Genomic DNA, 10,815 nt, shown 5'->3' with positions numbered 1-10,815 from the left:
GAGCCCTCCACCGTGGTTCTCTGGCAGAAGCAAAGCTTCTTGGTTACAGCACCAGGCAATAATGCGCCATCATCCTCCGCGGCTTCTCTTGCCTCTTACGGCTGCAATAATTTGATCCTTTTGGGAATGGAGGCGTTAGATTGTAATTTTAGGCAGTCTTTCATATTGTGTTTGCCCCGGCTCTGCTGGGGCGTCAGCCGCTGATAGCCGGTGTGGTGTGTTTAACGGCTACATGTGTCGCTCCCTATCTCACGCTCTCCGACTGGCACAAAGGTAAAGGAAGCTTAACCGCCTGGGAAAACTTGAACATGGTGAAATTACCTTGATCCAAAGATTCTGCCGCATACCAGCCCAATGAACATCCTAACAGAAGCAGGCACTCAGTCAGAGCCCTGCCTGCAGGAACAGCTGAGACATTACTACGAGGCAAAGGGTGCTTTGGTGGGGGGTGAGGATGAGTGAACACAAAGATAAATGACAGCAGGAAGGAGGCCAACTCCAAGGATGGTTCTCTCCAGTCTGCACAAACTGTTGAAACTATGAATTACTGAACAAATGGATGAATATGGTGATATAGAGCATTTGGGTGGACTTTAAGGCAACACATTTCAGATTGATATTTCCATCAGTAGCTTTAGGTTAATATTTCAGTTATATTGGACAAAAAATTAGAAAAAATACAATATTAAAATAAAATAATTTCTTCATTAATGGAAACCGGCTTTAAAAAAAGACCCAAAAGGGAGGAAGAGATGATAACAGAGCCTTCAAAGGTGGATTTAGACGCTCAACAACCTTTCTAAAAGTGTCTGTTTGTTGCCCTGATAGTGAGAACATAAAACAGAGTTGATCTATGGGGCTTTGTTGATTTAAGTTTTCTTTGACGTCTGATCTTTAGACTGTAACTTGGGCAGATTCTCCTTTTCTGTCTGAACACTAAAATCTATACAGTCTCATTTTGGTAAACTTTTACAGTTGATTGCAACAAATCAACAGCAGGTTTTTTGACAAAGGGAGTTGTTTTTAAAGATCAGAAAAATATTTGCACCCATATACTAATGCATAAATAATAATAGATTATAATAAATAATAAATAATCTAAAATCAAAACGCATCAGACAACATAGGTTGATACGTTTACAGACCAAAAATAAGCAACGCTAGGCAGCGTTAACCAACGTTAGCCAACACTAAACAACGCTAGCCATCGCTGAGAAATGCTAGCCAACAAACTCTTCATGTGAATAACAAGGTTATTACAATAACATACAGGTATTGTCCCACCTAGCTTGCAGATATAGGCTGCATTAGTTAAGCTAATGTGGCTGGTAAATATTACTGATATATCATACAGGAGTTTAAGGGGAGAAACCAAAACAATTCTAGTGTCTGATAGTGTTGCTGTTTCAATAAATGATGAATCTATTAGGTATAAAATGCTCATTATGTGTGAATATATAAACTCAGAGCTAGAACCCAGGACTATCACATGCTTTGCAGTCAACTGTTGGTGTTTTTAAAGCGGTTCTTCCTACCAACATGGCGGTAATGTAACGCTCACAGTTTCTGCTGTGACTCTGTGTCTCTGCTGACGTCATTCTCTGCTCCATGCGCTGCTTTAGCCATCATCCATTCATGGACTGCACCTGTTGCTGCCCTGATTGCTGATTCACCTGTGGTCCTTCCAGCGATCCTGCCTTCCTGTGAGCGACTCAGGTTGTTCTTTGGATTTTATGTATTTGATTTACAAGTTTACATTCTAATATTTCATTATGATGCAATGACTTAATCTCTGTGGTCCAGGTAAAGGACAGCTTGTTGTGTCTTATCCTAGTTATGACTCTATCAGCTGATAAAGTATCGAACAATCTTCTCACGTCAACCGCTCATAAATTAGATTTACAAAGAGTCCACAAAACTTTACCGCAGGACTGGCAGCCAGTCCTTGACTGTAAGTGTTCTACCCTGAATTTTATTAAACTAGAATAAATATTAGTGAAAACGGGCTCAAACACTGCTGAGCTGCATCAACACAGAGGAAAACTGAAACAGTCCAAAGACAAATCAAATAAAATTATTTAAACAGAAATCCTAGAATAATACATGGGTTGATGGACGTATTATGTGACTGATCATATATTAGGAAAAACATAAATGTTTTACTTTTATTTAAGAAACAGTCACAAGACAGCGGCTTTTTTTTAACTAATTGGTTCTTTTTGTTTTTATCACTATTCAAATAAATCAAGGAAATTATATTAAAGCAAAATATAAAATCAAAGACAAGGATCACCTCCACTGTTGAATAAATATTAAGATGATCCATATCTTCTGTTCTGTGACCGGTCTGGAAGATGTTTAACTATCTTCATCTAAATAATTCTGACAAATTCTATCAATGAACAGAACCTTGAAAGTTCCTCAGAATCTATCAGCAACCATTTACCAAATGTAAACTATGCCTCCCAGATGTCTTAATATCAGAATGTTAAGAAATTTAGAATTCTTTTTCTTGTTTCTTTTACAGCTTTATTTAAAGGACCTCTGGAAATTTCCAACCGTTTGACCTGAACTAGTGGAACTAGAACTGCTAAACTCAGATCATTACAACCTTTTCTCACAGCATTCATATTATAAATGTTAGTAAATGATATTGTGTTTTTGATTGCTTAAATTTGTGGTTAATATTTATAATGTACAAGTTGAAAGGTGTTTTTAGCTAACATATACACATCCAGGTCTGCCTCCCAATCAGTCGTGGCAGATGACCGTTCACACTGGTTCTGGTTCTGCTGCAGGTTTCTTCCTGTTAAAGGGGAGTTTTCCTCTCCACTGTCGCTGCATGCATGCTCAGTATGAGGGATTGCTGCATCCAGGAGCAGTGGATGCTGCAGGTCAATGACAAGATGACACCTGCTGGGTTTCCTTAGAGAAAACTTTGAACCAGCGCTGTATAAATAACATTTAATTGAATCTGTCTGCAGGATTTGATTGAATGGAGTTTGTAAAGAGCCCTGAGATGATGTGCCGTGAATTGGCGCTATATAAATAAACTGAACTGAATTAAATGTCTGCAGAAACAACTGATGACATCCTGAGATGTACTCAGGCGAATTTCTATTGAAATGTTAAAGTCTACATTACCATAGAAATGTGAAATTATGTTTAGCAAAGTGAATGTTTTATGCATGCTTCAGATTTTCCATAGACCCGTTAGTTGCAGACAAACTTTATTAATCTTTTACATGAAACGGCCTGGTATGATCACAGTTCTGCAGCAGCATCTTCCCAACCTTGCAGACGGGCTCAATCACCTTCTAATGCATGATCACTTTCACACACAACTCTCAACAAGTGCTATAAAAAATTACTCAAATCCCCTGAGTTCATTCTCCCATAAACCTGAATCTATTTCATGCTAATGGGAAAATAGCCAAGTTAAAATGCACAAAATGTTCTTTATTACTCAAATCAAAAGGAAACAAAACTACAAAACGGTGCTGTTGGTAGCATGGCTGCCTTGCAGCAAGGTGGGTTAGGGTTCTAATCCCGGCGCGGGTCTTTCTGCATAGAGTTTCTCCCCGTGAGTTCTCTCTGGCTTCCTGCCACTGGCCAAAGACCTCCATCTTTGGTTATTTGGTGATGCTAAACTTCCCTCAGGTGTCGCTGTGTGTCCATGGCGCCCTGTCGAGGCTCCGCCCGCCTCTCGTCCAATGACTGGCAGAGACCGGCACCAGGCCACCGCCCTCCGCCGCTGTGGCCCTAAAACTATAAGCGTGTCTGAACGGGGGACACAACGCTGCTCATTTAGACACATTCTACAGGGAAATGTAAACTGCTTTACAAGCTGTCTTTGCACCATAATTAAGTAGAGATGACACCAATCCAGAAAAGGTAAAGAAATAGCTGTATATGTTTTTTAGTGATAGTTGTTTCTGATGTTTTGGGCCATTTAAAGTCGGCGTAATTAACTGGCTCTTCCACTGACTGTCGTTAAAGGAGTTGCACTCGTGCGGCTGAAGCAGTCTGGCTTGTGATCATCAGATGAAGCCTGGTAGAAGTGAACCAAACAGCTGGAGGAGGCTGTTTCCGGTTCATTCACAACGATCAGTTCCTGTGTTTGTTGGTTGCACCTGTTTGTTGTGTGGCAGACGACAAAGTGTTTCTTCTTATCAGCCTATCTGCCCTGCCGCTGCTGCACATGTGCTCTCTCTGTCTGCCGTCTGCAAGTGTGACAACTGTTTATAGCCAATTAGAGAAAGCTGCCACACATGAAGCGCGCTCAACGTACTGGGTCTGAGGTGCCGGATATGAGCAAAGGTGCACTTAGAGCCACATTTAGAGCACAGTAACCTGTGCGCTCACAGTCAGGTGCAGCTCTCCTCCTGCAGAGCGAGAGCTGCTCCGTCATACCGATCTAGTTTTATCTGTGTCAGCACGCAGCCGACAGGTCATCTCTGCTTCAGTGAGCCGTGTCGGCCTTCGGTCCGTGACTTCTGCCGTCAGAACGTCGGCCCAACAGCAGCTTCACAGGAATCCCTCTTCATGAATGAGAATCCCTCTAAGTAACAAACACAATAACGTACAGGTTAGGCAGGTCTCAGCTTCCTGAGAACAGTTTATGTGTGGGCCAACCTAAACCGTCATCCAAAAGCAAAACTAGACAAACAAAAGGAGAAGAAGAAGGATGTTTTCCCTAAAACCAATTAAGCTCTTTTAATCCTATCCAGGAGCTGATCTGGGAGCATCTTAATGACAGAAACACAAGTTCTTCATTTAGGTTCAAATTCCTGACTCCTTTTTTCTACAGGTGAGATTTTGCAGTTTACTGTGAGCTTTATTAGAAACTCAGATGATGCCATTAGCTGTCAGCCTTCACGCTCACCGTCAGCAAATGGCCTGGAACAGATATCATTGTGTATGCTTGAGTTGGCACGCTGGGTATGAAGGCACTTATGCTCTCATGGCATGCGTGCCTGTGCAGGTGGTGCAAAAAACACTGTAGACACAGGAACCTGCCATCAAAATAACAGCTCCATGGCAACGCTAGCGGGCAAAAATATTATTCTAGAAAACGGGCGAAAATGTGAGAAAGACGGATACTGATATGAGTTTTTAAAGGAAAATGTGCATCATTGTTTCAGTATGACGTTCTTCTTTCCCAGCTGAGTTTTCAAAATGATGCATCAGATCGCTTCAGTCAGAGCAGATAAGAGACGTTTAACCCTAACTAACCCCGGCGCCACCAGTCCTCCAGGCTCACCGAAGCCCGCCACATCCTTAGAAAGGTGATAAAATGGGGAATTTTACTCAAGACCCAAACCAGCTCTATCAGCTTGTCAGGATGCTTTCACTTGTAATATGACTCACAGCCGTTGTTGTTATTATGAGCATCGTTCAGAGGTGGGGGCTACCGTCTGGGCCTTTCTTCTCCAACCAAACCGGTCCTGGCACTGAAACATCGGAATAAAAACGCGTCATGTAAACACGCCGATCGGATCAAAACTGTTGGTTTATGCTGATTAATAATCAGGTCAGCCTGCATGTGAACGCCGGTCAGGCTCAAGTTATTCTGACCTGAGCGCACATGTGACGTATTTCAGGAAACACCCTATTAGAAACATTAAAAGAGCTCAAAACTTTTATTTATTCAGTAACTTTTAAAACAGAACCAGAACCGGCTACCAGTCCAGTCTGGGCTCCCGTATGACAAAGAACTCGAACAATGCTGCTTTGCTGCTCAGCAAAGACGGGAATACTTCTTCTTCTGTGGTTTTCTCAGTGGTTCTATTCTGCATAAAGCCAGGTGCATGTAAACACTCATCATGATGGTGTTAATTGATTGTGTGTCCATATAAACGGTGCAACCTGATTATTTTTGTTTTTGGACCTGAAAATTTCAGTCAGATTGTGAAGCTTTGTGGACGTAAACACATCTATAAGGATAAATAATGAGATTTCTCTATGGGAACTATTTCAGTGACCCTACACAACAATGAAGAGGAAAACTGATGCAGGATCAGACATTTAGCAAAGGAGATGCTGTAGTCCAGGAACTAAGGCGGCTCTCTGGCTGTGGAAACAGAACCAAAATGGCTCTGCAGCAAAAACCCAAACCAGCAGTCGGACCTGAGAGCTGGTTTGGGCTGAAGGTAAGCCGGCGAGTGACCTGCAGACTGCAGCTCTACCTGGGATCTTATGAAGGTTGTTAACTGTTCATTATAACCAGCAGATCAGTTTCTTTTAACTTATGAAAGCACTTCAGGTCATCAAACAACAAAATAAACGCATCTCTCTATTAAACTAACCGACTAACGACAAAGGATCAGATTATTTCCTGTCCCGCTCTCTTTCTACGCCCCCGTTTCCCTTGGAATAGGATTCATGTTTAGACATGATAATAAAACGGATCCCCCAGTCCAGGGTCCAGTTTGCCAGCTGGATGTAGAAAACTTAGTGAAAGCTGCAGATTCCTTTATATGAACGGATAAAATGGAGTCCTGGATAAAAGACTCTCTGAGGACAAACGGCTGACGGTGAGAAGCAGTCAGCTTAAAGGCAGGCTGGGTGCATCAGAAGGGAAAATGTTCCTTCGTCATTAGAGGCTCGTTAACGGTGAACCCAGTGCTTTCATGCTTTCAGTCCCTCTCAGGAACACTGAGGAGGTTCTAACTGGAGCTCCTCCATCAGAGATTTATTCTCTCAGGTTTACTTGGTCTGGAATAGAAACTTCTCAGTGTTACACAGTAAAATGGGTTTCAGCCGTTGGCTCTCCAACCAGCGACTGATACAGGAAGAAAACTCACTAAATGATCTGCTAGCTAAAGGTTAAAGAGTTAAAATAAAACCTAAGCTGATCAATGAAACGGGAAAAACAGAAGTTCTGAAAGCCTTTCGTCTAGAAATGATGACATTTATTTTCTTCATAGATTCAATAACAGCAGAAAGATTTCCAAATTTTCCATTTTCATGCTCAGCTGAAAGGATCCAGAGACTCTGGGAGTCAAAGAAGGCGGGGCGTGTCCCAGAGGAACGTACCTTCATTTTGTTGGCAGAGAGCGACTCTGTTTAGAACCAGTTTAAGAACCAGGTCCAGTTCAACCTGAAAGCTGCCTGGAGTCCAAAGTGGAAGAGAAAATAAACTCCATGAACTGAACAGGAAGAACAAATCACGGCATTTTTCCTCTCCGGACCTTTTCTGGACTTTTCCAGACAGCTTAGGAAACAACGAAGACACCAGAACCTTCAGGTGAGAGGACCTGCATGAAGGTCTACCGCAGCCTGGGTCAAGGATGTTCTCCAGAACTGAGTTTGAACATCAGGCCTGGTTCGGTCCTAACGGGTCTGTACGGGTTCTGCAGGTCCATTTAAACATTAAAACACAAACTTTAGGAAATAAACATGATGAAGTTCACTAAATCTTTAGGTGATGATGGCGTCAGAGTTGGTTTTTGGGCTTATGGGGCCCTGCCGGTCAAAAACAGGAATTACAAATGTTTCTACTTCCTTTGACGGATCAGGACCGCGGGGCCCGTCCGGTTCCGTCCGGTTCCGTCTGTTTGGTGGAATCTAAGGGAGTCATGATGTGATTCCACAGTTTAAAGCAGGTTTCTAGCCTCAGCGCTGGTTAGAAGCAGAGGAATGAACATAAACCCAACGGGTGCTTCTCCAGCGCCGCTCCAAAGGCTGCAGACTCATTCATGATCCATTAGCTCTGGAATGTCTCCGCTGGAAGCAGCCGCACATCACAGGGTGGCATTCACCTTTCCTTCAGCCCCTTACCCCTCTAATCATGTTAGCTCATACATAATCACATTTCAATTACTGACAGGAGTGTGACCCCTGCCTCCCCACAGGCCTAATCTAGTACATGTGTTTCCTAAAAGACAGAGGGATGCCTTGTTCTGGTGGACGGACAGGAAAAGCATGCATGGACAGGCTGTGTCATGCTGAAGCTATAAAAAGGGATTCCACAGTTTTCCTCAGGTTCACCCTGTGAAGTCAACGTCTATTTTTAGGAGGACATGAGCTGTATGTTGGGCCAGGAACGGATGTAAACAGAGAGGATGCTGGATTAGGGCAGGAGAGGAAGGAGGAGGAAGAGGAGAGGCAGCTAGCCCAGAGGTGCATGCAGGAATGTGTGCGGTCTCAGAGCTCCAGGTCTTCCTGCAGCCCCATCGCTCAGGAGAGAGGAGAGAAAACACCAACGCCACCCACAGCCATAAATCTCCCCCCAGCCGTGCGTGAGTGCAAGGTAATGCTTTCCTGCAGGACGTTTTCATCTCCTCTCCAGCTTTCTCTCCATCTCTTCTTGCCCCTTTCTGTCCTGCAGCCTGTAATTCCCACTCTGTCACAGTTTCTGTGTGCTTAGCAGTCTTGTGTCATTATTATGGGCCAATTTGTGTCAATGCTAACATCCCATTCATCATGGGGGCAATGGTTTCCGCCGGGGCTCAGGGGGCTCGCATACCTCACCTCTCACATTTTCACCATGGTGGCATCCGCTCTGCTATGGGGTCTGAGGTCAGAGTTGCAGACCTCCTGAGTGATCACTGACTGCTCTGACTTTCCTGCTAACCCCTTCGCTGCTCTCCCACAGACCCACCGTCCAGTCCCCCCCCCCTGCAGCTCCTTCACATTTCCACACGCTCAGCCCAAAGAAACAGAAAAACATTGTAAACAGAAATGGAGCCATCCTAACAAAAAGGCGTAGATATACGCGTCTTCATACACGCTGACTCAGCAACATCATGGGCACGGCCATGAATTCACAGAAAAGTCATTGACCACGCAGCAGCAGATCTTATTAACCACCAGAACCATCGTTGGCTCTCTGTCTGCCTCCAGCTTCATCATGAGTCCAGAACAGAGCGCTTCTGACTGGAAGCTGAAGGTTTGCACTCATTAAAAACTGTCTGCAGTTATTGAAAAGGCTTCAGAAATGACCAGATGTTACCAGAAAGGCTGTTTTCTGTGTAATGAAGCTAAATCTAACCCAATGGTTCAGCCTTGTTGGTGTTGAACTAAAGATGGTCCCTCAGGGCTGTGTTCTCTCCCCCCTCCTCTTCCTCGGCACCTCAGCGGACCCGACTGTGAGCTGCTGAAGTTTGCAGATGATCATCCACAGAACAGAACCGGTCCACAGAACAGAACCGGTCCACAGAACAGAACCGGTCCACACTGCATCGACCAATCAGGTCTGCAGCCGTCTCTCTCACTGGATTTCCACAATGAGTTAAAAGCAGAAATAATCAGATATGTAACGTCAATGTTTGCTTGATGTTAACTAAGGAATCAGAACCCATCATAAATATGTCATAACAGCTGTAATCATCACCCTCTAAAAAGTTATTTAGATGGATGTCTTAACATCACTCTTAATAATCATTTGTGATTGGTCTAAACTTTGTCATAATTATGTCATTAATATTTTCCCTTACATCTAGTAAAGGGGAACAAACAGGACTAGTTGCAAAGAAGTCATTAAACGGTAATTATAGAGACGCATGAAATTTTTGTCTGTTAATGTCGAGCTGTCATAACAAAGACATTTTAAACGATGTCAGCTTTGCATTAAAAGTGTCATAATTTACTGAATGACACTTAATGACAACAGTCATAAACATTCATAAAGACTCCATGTTCATTAATGTGTAACGTCAGTTTTATGCACACCTTCAAGTAAAGCGTTACCATTTACTGCTATTCTATACAAATAAACGCATTTAAACTTTCCTCAGAAAATTTGTGTTTAAGTTTTTTTAAACTTAACTTCAACTTATGAAAGTTTTTTAATAAATTACACAAATAGTTTGCTATGAATGAATTTTATATAGTGGTTATTTTTACATCAGCGTCAAATTCTTTGAACATTTCAAAAGAAGCTGATTAACGAATGAGAACAAACCCATTTCAATCAAAATGCAGTGAGCCATGATGAGAACGTAAAGAGAATAAAGCCGTGTAATTATTTACGGAGCCAGTCTGGGCTATATATATATACATATGAAAATATGACTTCAAAATAACACATCAGGCCTATAAAAACAGATTTTTATTACATAACTGTGGCTTTAATATAAAATTAATGTCTAATGCCTGCTAAAACATTTCTAAATGTTCATTTTTAATCCGACTAATGAGCCTCATCTCAGCGTATAGATGCTATATGTTTATATACATTTTAAAATATTCTAGGAGAGCACAGGTGACTGAGCTGAGCGTCGTTATATTTAAGGTTAGTTTAACTTAAATAGTTTAACTAGTAAATGATCACGTGTTAAGTGAATTTATTCAGTAGATTTTAAAGAAATCCGATCCTCCCGGTATTGAGAAGAAAAACTCTGGTTTGCACATTCTAATATTTGTTATGGTAAAACATTTTAAACTGAGAAATGTTTAGTCTTTAATATTTTTAGAATGCCTAATAGTGATTCATAGAGAAATGACAAATATTGCTGAATTACAAAGTGAGACGTATGTTGTAATAAACCTTTTTCTCATCTTCCTCGATTTTTGTCGTTTACAAAACCTGTTTGGTTCCTTTATGGGAAATCATCCTAGAAAGAAAAAATCTAAAAGATGAAGTGAAATGAAGCTGCAGATGTTGGCAGAGCAGGAACATCATTTAGTGAAACGTTCCAGGCACCGATTCCTCTGGCCTCAGACTTCTTTTAGCATCTTAGTCAATAACTGCTGAGGTCGGCGTGTTTTGGTGGGCGGAGCCTCCTGACATCTAGGGAGCCACGCCCACTTCAACACAACGCTGGAGAACCAAGACCGCTGCTGTCCAGTTCTTCATCCATGGAAGAAGAA

Source organism: Fundulus heteroclitus, chromosome 2, assembly GCF_011125445.2.
Source record: "Fundulus heteroclitus isolate FHET01 chromosome 2, MU-UCD_Fhet_4.1, whole genome shotgun sequence".
Lineage (NCBI taxonomy): Eukaryota > Metazoa > Chordata > Actinopteri > Cyprinodontiformes > Fundulidae > Fundulus > Fundulus heteroclitus.
This window is presented reverse-complemented; position numbering follows the sequence as displayed.